Below are 16,240 nucleotides of genomic sequence, written 5' to 3'. Positions count from 1 at the left end.
TGCCAGAGTGCGCTCAGAGTGCGCTCATGAAATCAGAGCATTGTCAGATTGTCCATTCCTATATTCAGAGCGTTTTGCTTTCAGTGCGTTCAGAGCACACACTGGACGCTCTGGCCAAACTAACGTTGGATAGCTTGCAAGCTACTTCCAGACACAAATGAAAGAACATCTCACTTTGAGCATTTTACTCCCCCTAGCAGAGCTGGTTAGGCTGTTTTCATGTTATCCAGAGAATTGGTGACTGTAACTGTGCTGCTGGCAACAATTTAATTACGTTTTTTTTTTTGCCGATGTTTACTAACACCGGCAATATTCAAAATCATTGGGACAGCATACAGGTGATTTCTGTGAGCGCTGGTGTGCCATCCTGAACAAATGCTCTATTGATTTAATTACATTAATTGTTGACCAGTTGAAAAATGATTTTATTGAAATGGTAAACACGATTAAAGACAAACGCACAGCTCTACAAATAGCTGTTAATGATGATGGCATATTCTATGAACTGATGAAAATTAACCAAGCGCTCCAGGACAAGGTGTCTGCAGAAATAAAGGAACTTAAAATCAAGAAATTCAACCAAGACATAAAAGACAAGGCTGAGAACAAAGTCTACTTCTGGAGAAACCCTGACAGGAGGTCCTGCTCCTCCTCTCCATGGCAGACGCAGGAGGGATGCCGCTTACTTCTATCTACCCATGTCTGACCCACGCTCTACAACCAGCGCCTCATCGGCTTCCAGTGCTAGTTTTTTATTCAACGAGAGATATTCAACGAGAGACTGTGCGGATGGAAGGGCGGAGGTGGCCGCAGGCACGCGCATCGACGAGATGCAGCACCCGACGGGGTAAGAAGAAACGACTATCAGAGGCAGAGGAGACCGTTCACACGGTCCCAGAACCCACGGGACTGAGTGACTTTAATTTATCAAGCAAGATATTGAGCCATGCCCATGTCTCTTTGCTTAATAAAGGGTTATTTTGTGCCTACAACCCAGTGCAACGATTTTGATTTAAAGGTAGACAAGTTTAAGTTTTTTTAGTAACATCCGTTTAAAGGGATACTTTAGCTCCCCTAATTGTTATATTTCTGCTGAACCAGTAGGTTACTCACCTGCACATACTCCGACTCCTTATAGAAGTAAGAGTTATTTTATGCCTCCAGCCAATCACAATCACTCGATCGAGACATATTGCAGACTCGTTGAAAATATGTTGCTCATCTCCTTAAGAACAAACAGGAGTCCAAATCTTTCCATAATTTACCCAAGGATGAAAAACAACCTTTGCTTGATTTACAATCTGATACGTTTATGTAAATGAGTGTCATAGACAACTGCTTGACAACACCTTTAACAACAAACTCAGAAGTGACCCCACTTCCCAATTTCAGAATACTATCTTTACTGTCCTACATGGGTATTTAAGTTCTGGTCAGATCACCAAGAAAGAACCTTACTTTTTGGCTATTCAACACCCTAAAATTGCCACTTTCTATACTTTGCCGAAATTACACAAGAATGTTACAAAACCTCCAGGGCGGCCTATTGTAGCAGGCATTGAAGCAGTAACGGCCCCTCTATCTACTTTTGTTGACTTTTTATTAGACCACTCGCAGAACAGCTACCCTCCTTTGTATGTAAAGGACACCAGCAGTATGATCTCTATCATAGAATCTTTTGATCTTCTCCCTGAGAATACCTTTATCTTTAACTTAATTAAAGACCCTTGCTCCCTTCGGTCTCAACGTAGACTTTGATCTGAAGCCATTCTTGTGGTTATTGTGACTTTGCCATTGTAATTGTTTGTAAGCTTGTGTAGTCTAAAATGAATCTATGATCGTATGCTATCCATTAGTTTTTTTGTATGCTGTTCTTTGTATGCCATTTTTATATTTGAGAATTAACCAATGATATTAGGACACACTTGGCCATGATTACAGACACCTGTGTGTCTTTTGACACTATATAAACGAGTCATCCCGCAGTGTTTATGATTATACCCTGATGAAGACAGCTTGGCTGTCGAAACGTTGGATGTTACATTTTTGCATCTGAGCTCCTAGTGTGCAGCTCTCCTTTATTTACCAGCTTTCTACTCCACTAGCCAGCACCTCGCCTAAATAGGTGTGCGTTTCTTTTTCTTCTAGACTGGCGTATCTTTGACCATGAAAGGAAGCTATGCTAGCGAGCAAGCATTTTAGCCAGGTAGCCCAGGACAATGAAAACTGTATAATAGAGTGATGAAAGAGAGGAGGATGACATAAGCGTTTTCTGGGTCAGTCAACATGTTTTTCCTACTTACACACACACGCACGCACACACACGCACACACACACACACACACACACACACACACACACACACACACACACACACACACACACACACACACACACACACACACACACACACACACACACACACACACACACACACACACACACACACACACACACACACACACACACATACACACACAAATAAATCAGTACCATGAATATCCATATCATATTTATCTTATGTTGTTTGGACTATATTGTTTTTGGTATCTTAGTTGTCACTGTGTTAGACTAAGCATAAGTGATTTGATGATGTTGAAATATTGAAGTTGAAATGGTGCTGGAATAGTGGAGACAGCTCCTGTCTCCACTAAGTATTGCTTTCTCCCAGAAATCTCCAAGACATTTTCTCCCTCTACAGGGTATTATTGTCAGTATAAATAAAACCTGGTTATTGAGAAGAACGTACAGCTGAAATAACATCATTTCACTTTCAAGACAGCAACTATATTTTGGCAATTTCTCATACAGGCTATATAAATAGAAAACTCAAGTTGCTTTCATTTTCCAGTTAAGTAATCCGGTAATGACCACATGTCTAATCAAGTATGGCTATCTATTATCAAGAGGGGAAAAGAATATATCAAATCAAATCACATTTTATTTGTCACATACACATGATTAGCAGATGTTAATACGAGTGTAGCGAAATGCTTGTGCTTCTAGTTCCAACAATGCAGTAATAACCAACAAGTAATCTAACTAACACAACTACTGTCTTATACACACAAGTGTAGGGGGATAAAGAATATGTACATAAAGATATATGAATGAGTGATGGTACAGAGCGGCATAGGCAAGATACAGTAGATGGTATCGAGTACAGTATATACATATGAGATGAGTATGTAAACAAAGTGGCATAGTTAAAGTGGCTAGTGATACATGTATTACATAAAGATTCAGTAGATTATATAGAGTACAGTATATACGTATACATATGAGATGAATAATGTAGGGAATGTAAACATTATATTAGGTAGCATTGTTTAAAGTGGCTAGTGATATATTTTACATCATTTCCCATCAATTCCCATTATTAAAGTGACTGGAGTTGAGTCAGTGTGTTGGCAGCAGCCACTCAATGTTAGTGATGGCTGTTTAACAGTCTGATGGCCTTGAGATAGAAGCTGTTTTTCAGTCTCTTGGTCCCAGCTTTGATGCACCTGTACTGACCTCGCCTTCTGGATGATAGCGGGGTGAACAGGCAGTGGCTTGAGTGGTTGTTGTCCTTGATGATCTTTATGGCCTTGCTGTAACATCGGGTGGTGTAGATGTCCTGGAGGGCAGGTAGTTTGCCCCCAGTGATGCGTTGTGCAGACCTCACTAACCTCTGGAGAGCCTTACGGTTGTGGGCGGAGCAGTTACCGTACCAGGCGGTGATACAGCCTGCTGGGATGCTCGATTGTGCATTTGTAGTTTGTGAGTGCTTTTGGTGACAAGCCGAATTTCTTCAGCCTCCTGAGGTTGAAGAGGCGCTGCTGTGCCTTCTTCACGATGCTGTCTGTGTGGGTGGACCAATTCAGTTTGTCTGTGATGTGTATGCCGAGGAACTTAAAACTTACTACCTTCTCCACTACTGTTCCATCGATGTGGATAGGGGGGTGTTCCCTCTGCTGTTTCCTGAAGTCCACAATCATCTCCTTAGTTTTGTTGACGTTGAGTGTGAGGTTTTTTTCCTCACACCACACTCCGAGGGCCCTCACCTCCTCCCTGTAGAACGTCTCGTCGTTGTTGGTAATCAAGCCTACCACTGTTGTGTCGTCCGCAAACTTGATAATTGAGTTGGAGGCGTGCGTGGCCACGCAGTCGTGGGTGAACAGGGAGTACAGGAGAGGGCTCAGAACGCACACTTGTGGGGCCCCAGTGTTGAGGATCAGCGGGGTGGAGATGTTGTTGCCTACCCTCACCACCTGGGGGCGGCCCGTCAGGAAGTCCAGTAACCAGTTGCACAGGGCGGGGTCGAGATCCAGGGTCTCGAGCTTGATGACGAGCTTGGAGGGTACTGTGGTGTTAAATGCCGAGCTATAGTCGATGAACAGCATTCTCACATAGGTATTCTTCTTGTCCAGATGGGTTAGGGCAGTGTGCAGTGTGGTTGAGATTGCATCGTCTGTGGACCTATTTGGGCGGTAAGCAAATTGGAGTGGGTCTAGGGTGTCAGGTAGGGTGGAGGTGATATGGTCCTTGACTAGTCTCTCAAAGCACTTCATGATGACGGAAGTGAGTCTACGGGGCGGTAGTCGTTTAGCTCAGTTACCTTAGCTTTCTTGGGAACAGGAACAATGGTGGCCCTCTTGAAGCATGTGGGAACAGCAAACTGGGATAGGGATTGATTGAATATGTCCGTAAACACACCAGCCAGCTGGTCTGCGCATGCTCTGAGGGCGCGGCTGGGGATGCCGTCTGGGCCTGCAGCCTTGCGAGGGTTAACACGTTTAAATATTTTACTCACCTCGGCTGCAGTGAAGGAGAGTCCGCATGTTTTCGTTGCAGGCCGTGTCAGTGGCACTGTATTGTCCTCAAAGCGGGCGAAAAAGATATTTAGTCTCCCTGGGAGCAAGACATCCTGGTCCGTGACTGGGCTGGTTTTCTTTTTGTAGTCCGTGATTGACTGTAGACCCTGCCACATACCTCTTGTGTCTGAGCCGTTGAATTGAGATTCTACTTTGTCTCTATACTGACGCTTAGCTTGTTTGATAGCCGTGCGGAGGGAATAGCTGCACTGTTTGTATTCAGTCATGTTACCAGTCACCTTGCCCTTATTAAAAGCAGTGGTTCGCGCTTTCAGTTTCACGTGAATGCTGCCATAAATCCACGGTTTCTGGTTTGGGAATGTTTTAATCGTTGCTATGGGAACGACATCTTCAACGCACGTTCTAATGAACTCGCACACCGAATCAGCGTATTCGTCAATGTTGTTGTCTGATGCAATATGAAACATATCCCAGTCCACGTGATGGAAGCAGTCTTGGAGTGTGGAATCAGCTTGGAAATATGCCTGCTGGAGCACGTGCTACGAGTGGGTGCTGCTATGGTGACCAGTGAGCTGAGATAAGGCGGGGCTTTACCTACGAAAGACTTATAGATGACCTGTAGCCAGTGGGTTTGGCGACAAATATGTAGCGAGGGCCAGCCAACGAGAGCATACATGTCGCAGTGGTGGGTAGTATATGGGGCTTTGATGACAAAACAGATGGCGCTGTGATAGACTACATCCAATTTGCTGAGTAGTGCTGGAGGCTATTTTGTAAATGACATTGCCAAAGTCAAGGATCGGTAGGATAGTCAGTTTTACGAATGTTTGTTTGGCAGCATGAGTGGAAGAGGCTTTGTTTGCGAAATAGGAAGCCAATTTTAGATACAATTTTGGATTGGAGATGCTTAATGTGAGTCTGGAAGGAGAGTTTACAGTCTAATCAGACACCTAGGTATTTGTAGTTGTCCATATATTCAAAGTCAGAACCGTCCAGAGTAGTGATGCTAGTCGGGTAGGTGGGTGCGGGGAGCAAGCATTTGGATGATCCAGAAGAAGATTGGGAGAATGTCATATGGTCAGATGAAACCAAAATATAACTTTTTGGTAAAAACTCAAATCGTTGTGTTTGGAGGACAAAGAATGCTGGGTTGCATCCAAAGAACACCATACCTACTGTGAAGCATGGGGCTGGTAAACATCATGCTTTGGGGCTGTTTTTCAGCAAAGGAACAGGACGACTGATCCGTGTAAAGGAAAGAATGACTGGGGCCATGTATCGTGAGATTTTGAGTGAAAACCTCCTTCCATCAGCAAGGGCATTGAAGATGAAATGTGGCTGGGTCTTTCAGCATGACAATGATCCCAAACACACCGCCCGGGCAACGAAGGAGCGGCTTTGTAAGAAGCATTTCAAGGTCCTGGAGTGGCCTAGCCAGTCTCCAGATCTCAACCCCATAGAAAATCTTTGGAGGGAGTTGAAAGTCCGTGTTGCCCAGAAACAGCCCCAAAACATCACTGCTCTAGAGGAGAACTGCATGGAGGAATGGGCCAAAATACCAGCAACAGTGTGTGAAAACCTTGTGAAGACTTACAGAAAAAGTTTGACCTCTGTCATTGCCAACAAAGGGTATATAACAAAGAATTGAGATAAACTTTTGTTATTGACCAAATACTTATTTTCCACCATAATTTGCAAATAAATTCATAAAAATCCTACAATGTGATTTTCTGGATTATTTTTGTAATTTTGTCTGTCATAGTTGAAGTTTACCTATGATGAAAATTACAGGCCTCTCATCTTTTTAAGTGGGAGAACTTGCACAATTGGAGGCTGACTAAATACTTTTTTGCCCCACTGTATCTATGAAGGTGCCCGTGTTTACGGATTTAGGGTTGTACCTGGTAGGTTACTTGATAATTTGTGTGAGGTTGAGGGCATCTTGCTTAGATTGTAGGACAGCCTGGTTTGTTAAGCATATCCCAGTTTTGGTCACCTAACAGTACGAATTCTGAAGATAGATGGGGGAAATCAATTCACATATGGTGTCCAGGGCACAGCTGGGGGCTGAGGAGGGTCTATATATAACACGCAGCAACAGTGAGAGACTTGTTTCTGGAAAGGTGGATTTTTAAAAGTAGAATGAATTGAATTGTTTGGGCACAGACCTGGACAGTATGACAGAACCCTGCAGGCCATCTCTGCAGTAGATTGCAACTTTGCCCCCTTTGGCAGTTCTATCTTGACGGAAAATGTTGTAGTTTGGGATGGACATTTTTGGTGGCCTTCCTAAGCCAGGATTCAGACACGGATAGAACATCGGGGTCGGTGAAGTGTGCTAAAGCAGTGAATAAGACAAACTTAGGGAGGAGGCTTCTGATGTTAACATGTATGAAACCGAGGCTTTTACGGTTACAGAAGTCAACAAATGAGAGCGCCCGGGGAATAGGGGTAGTACTGGAGGCTATAAGTTAAGTTAACCTCTCCATCACCAGAGGAACAGAGGAGTAGGATAAGGGTATGGCTAAAGGCTATAAGAACTGGTTGTCTCGTGCTTTAGGAACTGATTTCTGGGCGTATAGATTCAGGACATAATTTACAGACAAGGGTATGGTAGGATGTGAGTACAGTGGAGGTAAACCTAGGCATTGAGTGACGATGAGAGAGGTTGCACCTCTGGAGGCACCAGTTAAGCCAGGTGACTGTGGGCGCTACAGTGAAATCAAACAATGAGAACTAACCGAAACAGCAGTAGACAAGGCATATTGACATTAGAGAGAGGCATAAAGCAGTCACAGGTGTTGATCAGGAGAGCTAAGACAACAACGGGTCAATGGCGATGAATGGGCAGAGAGGGTCAGTTAGGTACACACAGGACCTGAGATTTGAGGCTGGGGCCAACAGATAAACACAATGAGGTATGGTGTTAGTGAACAATCCAGTGGGCATCACCTGTGTAGCCGAGTGATCATGAGGTCCAATGAGCAGCAATAGGTGAGCCATGGAGCCGTTCAGTAGTCGCTACTACACTAGGTGAGCGGGAGACATGACATTCAGAAAACTAGCGGGCCGGGGCTAGAAGATGGGTCTTCTGCGACATCGCAATGGAAAAGCCTGTTGAATCCACATCGGACGATTATGTCGACAGACCAGTCGGGATGGATCGGCGGGGCTCCGTGTTGACAATAAAGGGTCCACGCCAATTGGCAAAAGAGGTTTTGTAGCCCAGGAATTAGCTGGTAATTCTTCGTCGCTAGCCGAGAGATGGGCCGCTCAAGGCTAACTGGTGCTTGCTTTGGTATAGAGGCGTTAGCCAACAGTAGCCACTCGGTTGCAGCTAGCTAGCTGTGATGATCCGGTGTAATGGTCCAGAGCTTGCGGCAGGAATGATGTGGTAGAGAAAAGCAGTCCGATATGCTCTGGGTTGATATTGCGCTGTGCAGACTGGCAGGTATTGACCGAGCGAAAGCTGGCTGGTGTTTGAGCTAAAGGTGAAGACCTCTAGCAGTGGCTAACAATCACTAGTAGCTCGTTTGCTGGCTAGCGTCTAATGGAGGCTCCAGTTATAAAGTATAAAAATAGCCGATCCGTACCACATTGGGTGTGGCGGTTTGCAGGAAAGTATATTTAGTTCGTAGCTGGAATGTGAGATTAAAGTATATACCAAGAAAACTATTTAGACTATTTACTATTTACATGGGACACTACAAACACACGTCCGACTGCTACGCCATCTTGGATCATGGGCCATATTTCATGTAACATATTTGAGAATACTACAGCCTACCTTGCTTGCTTAGTTGGACTTTTCTGCCCCAAAACTTTATTTTGTCATAAACAAATACAAATTTGTCCCCGCTTTTCATGCGGCTTATATTTGTCCTCCTCGCCAGCATTAATGTGTAGATCCCTTACTGCCCGCTATTAAACAGATAAGACAACCATTAGCAAAACAGGATTAAAATATTCAAAGTTAAATACCCCCAATGTTAACTACCCCCAACTACCCCCAATGTGCAAGTTGTAAAAGTAAATGTTGAATTTTACTTTGTCAGCACAGGGATCTGATCCAGGAACCTTTCAGTTACCAGCCCTCCACTCTTACCACTTGGCTACCTGCCACTCCAGGTAACCTAGTGACTATATTGGCTATAGTAATTTGACTTAGCTAGATAGCTACCTCTTCTGACATTACAGCTGCTACAACTCTAGCTTGTTGACAAATAATAGAACTGCTTCCTACCTTATTGCAGAGCAGTGTTAATTTAGTCAACAAAAATAATAAAAATAAAATACAGTGCCCTCTGTAATTATTGGCTCTGTACTCCAGCACATTGTATTTTAAATCATACAATGACTATGAGGTTAAAGTGGTGCAGACTGTCAGCTTTCATTTGAGGGTATTTTGCTCCATATCGGGTTAACTGTTTTTTTGTACAAAGTCCTCACATTTTAAGGGACCAAAAGAAGTGGGACAAATTCAATTACATGTGTATTAAAGTTGTCACTTACATGAGTATTTGGTCCCATATTCCTAGCATGCAATGATTACACCAAGCTTATGACTCTACAGACTTGTTGGGCACAATACCAAAACAAACAGCAAATGCATCCAACAAGTTTGAAAAACAAATCAAATCAAATCACAAGCTTGATGTAAACACAGCTGTGAAACTTTTTTTTATTTTTTCTCCCCCCTGGAAAAAAATAAAATTGCTGCACCCCCACCTTCAAACTACTTCCCGTGGCTATGTGACCTTCTACTCAACAGTGTTACTGACTGTATCAACTTCTGTGTGGACAATGTTGTTCCACAGAGAGCTTTGAAGTCCCCCCCCAGCCAGAAAGTGGATTACAAGAGACATTAACAGCACACTGAGGGGTGACATGGTCAATGTGAAAGGGATACAGAAGGAACAAAAACAACTGACCTGGGCTGGTAAGAGGGACAACAATAACAAGATGGAGGAACAGTTTGCTCGCAACAACATCAGGGAGGTATGAGGGAACTGTGGAGGCACCAGCTAATGAGCTCAACCAGTTCTTTGCACTCTTTGACAACTGTGATTTCTCCACAGAAAGACAAGAGGTCTATTGAGAGGTTACAGGAACAGAGTCTTGAACAAGTCAAGCTATTACTCTGACCTAAGGCTTGATTCAAAAATGTGGTCGGAGGCTCCATATGAAGGGTGTGCAGAGGCCAAGTAGAGCTTTGTACTGCATCGCAATGCACTTCACACATTTTATAACAATGCGTAGGGCTCTGTATAGCTCCACATTGACATGATTGGTTGACGGTAGGTGTGGGCGGAACATCCTGTGTAAACACAAACTCACTGCCTTGATATCAGCTCTGCACTGCTCCGCGAAGCGCAAGAGGTAAGAATGCCCTGACTTCTGCTGAGGCAACTCACCGTAAATGCTGCATGGCCAATCATTGAGCTCAGGTGCATCCTGTTTTATTGATTATCCTTGAGATGTTTCTATAACTTGATTGGAGTCCACCTGTGGTAAATTCAATTGATTGGACATGATTTGAAAAGGCACACACCTGTCTATATAAGGTCCCCCAGTTGACAGTGCATGTCAGAGCAAATACCAAGCCATGAGGACAAAGAAATTGTCCGTAGAGCTCATAGACAGCATTGTATCGGGGGAACACAGATCTGGGGAAGGGTACCAAAAAAATGTCTGCAGTATTGAAGGTCCCCGAGAACACAGTGGCCTCTATCATTCCAAAATAGAAGTTTGGAACCACCAAGACTCTTCCTAGATCTGGCTGCCTGGCTAAACTGAGCAATAGGGGGAGAAGGGCCTTGGTCAGGGAGGTGACCAAGAACCCGATGGTCACTCTGACAGAGCTCCAGTTCCTCTGTGGAGATGGCAGAACCTTCCAGAAGGACAACCATCTCTGCAGCACTCCACCAATCAGGGCTGTATGATAGAGTGGTCAGATAGAAGCCACTCCTCAGTAAAAGGCACATGATAGGACTCTCAGACCATGAGAAACAAGATTATCTGGTCTGATGAAACCAAGATTGAACTCTCTTTTTGTCAGAATCGAGGGAAAGATGAACAGAGCAAAGTACAGAGAGCTCCTTGATGAAAACCTGCTCCAGAGCGCTCAGGACCTCAGACTGGGGAGAAGGTTCACCTTCCAACAGGACAACGACCCTAAGCACACAGCCAAGACAGCGCAGGATTGGCTTCGGGTCAAGTCGCTGAATGTCCTTGAGTGGCCCAGTTCGAGCCAGAACAAGAACCCAATCAAACATCTCTGGAGAGACCTGAAAATAGCTGCAGCGACGCTCCCCATCCAACCTGACATAGCTTGAGCGGGTCTGTAGAGATGAATGGGAGAAACTCCCCAAAAACAGGTGCGCCAAGCTTGTAGGTTCATACCCAAGAGGAGTCGTGGCTGTAGCCAAAGGTGTTTCAACAAAGTACTGAGTAAAGGGTGTGAATAATTATGTAAATTTCATATAATTAAACTCTGTAACTGTTTTAAAGTCACCATTGGCCTTATGGTGAAATCCCTGAGCGGTTTCCTACCTCTCTAGCAACTGAGTAAAGAAGGACCCCTTTATATTTGTAGTGACAGGGTGTAATTGATACACCATCCAAAGTGTAATTAATAACTTCACCTTGCTTGAAGGGATTTTCATTGTCTGCTTTTATTTTTTTTTATACCCATCTACTAATAGTTGCCCTTCTTTGAGAGGCATTGGGAAACCTCCCTGGTCTTTGTGGTTGAATCTGGGTTGGAAATTCACTGTTTGAAAGAGTGTGGGGCACAGTGAGGAGGTAGCAGTGGTGGGAAGAGTACCCAGTTGTCATACTATTTGAAATACTGAGTTTCTACTTCTTATCCTTAAAGATATTCTGACTTCCATGTACAGACTCGGAAACAGGCCATTTTACACAGTGTAAGGTACTGGGCACTTTCACCGTCATTTATTTGGCTCAACATTTATTCACCCAGGTGAGTGTTTCAGAGAACAGATTAAATAATGTCTCACCTCTGTTTACATCATCTGACCACTAGAGAGCAGTATGACTTTAGTATTCAACATGATCTCAAAATTATCTCAATGTAAAGCTATATTTCATAAATCGTATATTGACTGGAGTCATTTGCCCAAATGTCTTCTATTACTTTTGACGAAACCACAACAAAAGTATGTGCATGGAATTAATTTGGCTTGATTATCAGACCTCATTTACAAGACTGAACGAGTTCAGGCCATACTGTTACTCGCGCCACATCACTTATCTAAATCAATGGGAAAGTGAGTCTGAAGAAAAGCCATATAGTTTCTGTCTGGTGAATACAGTTTTTGTCTGGTGAACTACCACTGCCCCACACAGAGGTTAAACAGCAGGTAGAGGCAGGCGTACAAGGATCTATGCCTGATCTACAGTTCAACTACGTGTAACCTGCCCACTAATCTCTCTCTCCTCACAGCAGAACACCGGCTGCCACGGAAGGAGTGGACCCAGCCCAGATCAACCCAACCCAACAAGCATAGACCACAGAGAGACCCTGTGACTCTACAGAATGCTGGTAATGACACTGTGTCAGCCTGTAACATCTGAAAGGGCTGCATCCGCAGAGATGATATGTGATATACCCAGCTCCGACGGGGAGGATTCTCTCTCCCCTGAGCTCTCAGAGTGCATGGGGTAAGACAGGAGCCTTCTGGCTTAGGAACAGTTAGAACAAGGAACTCTACATACATTTGACTATAAAATCATCTTATTATGTTGTGGTTGTGTGTGCTAGCATTTGATGCTTGTGCACGCTCATGTGTACATGTGTGACGATACGGCAATTTATTTGCGTACTAAAAAAATGCTATCTAGAACCTAAAAGGGTTCTTTGGCAGTCCCCATAGGAGAACCCTTTGAAGAACCCTTTTAGGCTCCAGGTAGAACCCTTTCCACAGAGGGTTCTACATGGAACACAAAAGCAGCAGGGAGGAAAGTGTCATGGCGGAGGAGGCCTTTTGCCCTCATCTTCCCTGGAGCCTGCTCATGAAGTGAGACATTCCTTATAGAGGTGCAAAACCACACTTCGCTAAGTCTCTGTTTAATTTAGCTATGCATAATCTCTTAAACATCTTTATTTTATCCATGGCTAAGGCCCAGAGCTTGGCATGAAAACATTAAGTCATCTGCCACCAAGCTGAATACTGTAGGAATACTTTAAGCTCCAGTGTTTTTTCTGTCAGTACTTTCATTGCAGACAGACCGTGTCTGAGGCTCAGTTATCTCAGGCTAATGCCATTGTATAAACTCGGCCCGTGTATTATTTTATTTGGCCACCCAAGTTTTCTGAGCAATCATTTTTGTTGTTGGACATGAAAGATTGTAAAATTACCAGGAAATCAGCCCAACGTGATTTTAATTCAGGAAATATCTTTCTAAATATTTCCACGCATAAATCTAGAGGCATATGTGATCGTATCCTAATGTAAGGCTTTAAATAATTCTGGTTTTGTAAAAATACTATATTAGTTTGTGATTTTTGCGGTCTGTTTGCAGTGGACAAATGATTTACAGTACAACCATGTTCTGACCCACCGACAATCCACTCAAGGAAAAATTGGCCCAGGGCTGAATGTGATTGGGGACCCCTGCTGTACTTGATACTTGTATCAGACAGGAAAGCTTCAGATTTTCAGATTTATACTTTTTTGATTTTGTCCCAAGATGCTTTCCAATAAACAACTTCTTTCTTTCTCAGATATCGAACATTCATGCATTCACTAATACACATAAACAACTCTTCAAAGCCCAAGGAAGGCACTGCTGTCTGTTTGGTTGACAGAGTGAAGAAAAACAGACCTTGAAATACTTGTTTTATACATTTAGTATTCTTTCCTTAGGGAGGAGAAAGTCCATAGCTGGAAGCACAGTGTTTTAGGGAGAGGACGAGGAGGGGTATGGGCTCTGAATACATAACATCACTGACTGACCAAGTCGACAAATACATCTAGTGAGCAAATACAACCCTATAGTCAGTGACCATCAACACCTCATCTAATTCATGAATAAGTGTGTCTCTGGGTGTTTGTGGGTGGGGAGTTTTGTAGACTCTACATCATGGAGAGCATTAAAACGGTGGTAGTTAAATAAGGGCCTCTGGACACCCACAGCACCAACGCTCATGTTTGTTTCATTGTTGAGGCGATTTCCTCTTCTGTTTAGTCCACACATTCCTTCATCTGTTGTTTGATCTAGAGTTCTCTCTCTCTCTCTTTCCACCTCTCATTCTTCCTTTCTCTTTTGCACTCTCTCTCTTCTTCACTATCTCTCTCTCTACCTTTCCTTCCCTCTCCCCCCTCTTCCCCCTCTCTCTTTCCCTTACTCTCCCTTCCCCTCTCTCTCTTTTCCTCCCACCCTATCTCTTTCTCTCTCCCCTCCTTCCTTCACTCTCTTTCCCCTTCTCTTGCTCTCTCTCTCTCTCTTTCTCTCTCTGCTCTATATTCAGCAATGATACAGAAGCGTCTGAGATGGAAATAACATGTCCTGTCATGGCAGGTCCTTTCCTTGGACAGGGGCTTCCTACAGGCAAAGAGGAGAAAGCCGGCTGTTTGTTTAAGTTAAGAGTCAACATTCATGTTAAAGCATGTTTTGTTTATTAATACATCTCCTAGTAAACGTAGGCTTCGGCCCTTTCCCCACCTATTCTGTTGCTCTATTTCTCTCTCTCAAACACACACATGCATGAGTACACATTCCCCCCCACACACAAACACACACACTACCACCATGTTTGCTCTGGTCACGTAATACTTAAGGTGATTTAAAACCAGAGCGGTGGCACTCTTTATCTTATTACATAAACTGGAGGCAGTATGTGCTGTGCTGCCTGTTGGGGCTCATGGCTGGAGGCAGTATGTGCTGTGCTGCCTGTTGGGGCTCGTGGCTGGAGGCTGGCATGGGATTCATCCGGGCCCGTATTCATAAAGCAAAGCGCCTCAGATAGGAGGGCTGATCTAGGATCAGTTTTGAGAGGCTGGATCTGATCATAAATCAGCCCTCCTCTTCTGAGATGCTTTGTAAATATGGCCCAAATACATGGACTGGGCCGGGGAGCGAGTTGGCAGCAGCCCCTCATCTGCAGTACTGGAGAGTGTGGGAGCTGGTGGCTCCACTACCAAAAGGAAAGAACCTGGTGTACTGACTGAACACAGAAAGAGACTGTTCCTTTTTATTGAATTCAGACAGACATCCACATGTAAAAGCCTGTGGTTTTGTAGCTGTTATGTTTGTTTCTAGTTTGCACTTCATCTAAACCTACTTTTCAGGAAGGCGGATCCCACTTTGAGTGTCCCTTATTCAGACCAGAGAAACTAAATAGGATGTTAGGGGACTAGATTCAAGGCAATCTGTGGAACAGATTTGTCCCCGCTAAACAGAGTGAAAGGGGCCCCTCCTTCTGTATATTCTGCACATTTCATTGAAGAATGCGTTGATCCAACTCCAGCAACATCTATATTCTGAATGCATAATTCAAGCACTCTCATACAGTACTCTCTACCTGTCAATTATCCTCTTCCAAAACAAAGAGCGTGATTTGAGAGAGGGATACTTGAGGATCAGACGGTCAGCAGCTATATATAGCCCCTTCTCAGCTGGATAGGAACTGAAGCAGAGAACAGAGAAAGACAGAGAGAGAGGCAGAGAGAACAGAGAATAGAGAGAGAGTGTCATGAATACTCAGGGAGAAAAAGGTGTAGATTCACGTGCAGAGCGCGGCAGATGTTTATTAAGCCTTTTCAGAAGTCAGGAATTGTTGGCTATGGTAGGCTAAGGTCAAACAGAGGCAGGAAATGGTCAAACACAGGCAGGAAATGGTCAAACACAGGCAGGCAATGGTCAAACACAGGCAGGCAATGGTCAAACACAGGCAGGCAATGGTCAAACACAGGCAGGAAATGGTCAAACACAGGCAGGCAATGGTCAAACACAGGCAGGCAATGGTCAAACACAGGTAGGCAATGGTCAAACACAGGCAGGCAATGGTCAAACACAGGCAGGCAATGGTCAAACACAGGTAGGCAATGGTCAAACACAGGCAGGCAATGGTCAAACACAGGCAGGCAATGGTCAAACACAGGTCAAACACAGGTAGGCAATGGTCAAACACAGGCAGGCAATGGTCAAACACAGGCAGGCAATGGTCAAACACAGGCAGGCAATGGTCAAACACAGGTAGGCAATGGTCAAACACAGGCAGGCAATGGTCAAACACAGGTAGGCAGTCAAACACAGGTAGGCAATGGTCAAACACAGGTAGGCAATGGTCAAACACAGGCAGGCAATGGTCAAACACAGGTAGGCAGTCAAACACAGGTAGGCAATGGTCAAACACAGGTAGGCAGTCAAACACAGGTAGGCAGTCAAAAACAAACAAT

The 16,240-nt window shown here is 44.2% G+C and overlaps 1 long non-coding RNA gene across 2 annotated transcripts; it reads left to right on the top strand.

The window, feature by feature from the left end:
* Positions 1-24: 24 nt before the first annotated feature.
* LOC135513156 (uncharacterized) lies at positions 25-15,743 on the top strand. Of its 2 annotated transcripts, XR_010451497.1 has the most exons (3): positions 25-847; positions 12,283-12,381; positions 14,311-15,743. It is a non-coding gene; the product is annotated as an uncharacterized LOC135513156 (long non-coding RNA). The 2 variants fall into 2 exon arrangements; XR_010451496.1 differs by lacking the exon at positions 14,311-15,743 and having other exon boundaries at positions 12,283-13,564.
* Positions 15,744-16,240: the final 497 nt, after the last annotated feature.

Source organism: Oncorhynchus masou, chromosome 24, assembly GCF_036934945.1.
Source record: "Oncorhynchus masou masou isolate Uvic2021 chromosome 24, UVic_Omas_1.1, whole genome shotgun sequence".
In the NCBI taxonomy this organism is placed as follows: domain Eukaryota; kingdom Metazoa; phylum Chordata; class Actinopteri; order Salmoniformes; family Salmonidae; genus Oncorhynchus; species Oncorhynchus masou.
This window is presented reverse-complemented; position numbering and strand designations above follow the sequence as displayed.